The sequence below is a fragment of the Corvus brachyrhynchos genome, unplaced genomic scaffold, assembly GCF_000691975.1.
Source record: "Corvus brachyrhynchos isolate BGI_N302 unplaced genomic scaffold, ASM69197v1 scaffold2972, whole genome shotgun sequence".
NCBI lineage: Eukaryota > Metazoa > Chordata > Aves > Passeriformes > Corvidae > Corvus > Corvus brachyrhynchos.
The window spans coordinates 7,272-7,696 of NW_008236523.1; the positions used below are offsets into that span (position 1 = coordinate 7,272).

A 425-nucleotide genomic window follows, 5' to 3' on the forward strand; every position below is an offset into this window, starting at 1 on the left:
GGGGGAGCATTAATTAGTGCCCAATTAAGGCCAGCAGAGCACAGCCCTCCCCCTCCCCAAACCAGCGGCCCCTCTTTGCCCATTTCTCTGCGGTTTGGCCTTTGCTGGGTCAGGGTTTGGCCCCTTTGTCCCCGGTTTTGTTGTTTCTCCCTGGCTTTGCCCCGTTCCTGCTCGTTTTCTCCCTGCTTGTGCCCAGTTCTCCCCCGGTTTTGCCCAATTTCCCGGTTTCTAGGAGGAAAAGGTCCCTGTCTGGGGGGGCCGCGTGGCTTTGGCAGCCCCGGAGGGAAGAGTCAAGGTCGCTTGAGCTGAGCCGTGTCGGGGTGAGAAAATCAGATTATGATTAAAAATCAGAATTATCAGTGAGGAAGGAAAAAAAAAAAAAAAAAAAAAAAAGAGAAAAAAGCCCCGGGTTTGTTAAAAAGCGC

At 52.5% G+C, this 425-nt stretch overlaps 1 protein-coding gene across 1 annotated transcript in view; it reads right to left on the minus strand.

The window, feature by feature from the left end:
• Positions 1-425, minus strand: part of SF1 (splicing factor 1) — a gene marked incomplete at both ends in the record, with an annotated part of 5,810 nt that overhangs the window by 2,599 nt on the left and 2,786 nt on the right. The gene's annotated exons all lie outside the window — the stretch shown is intronic.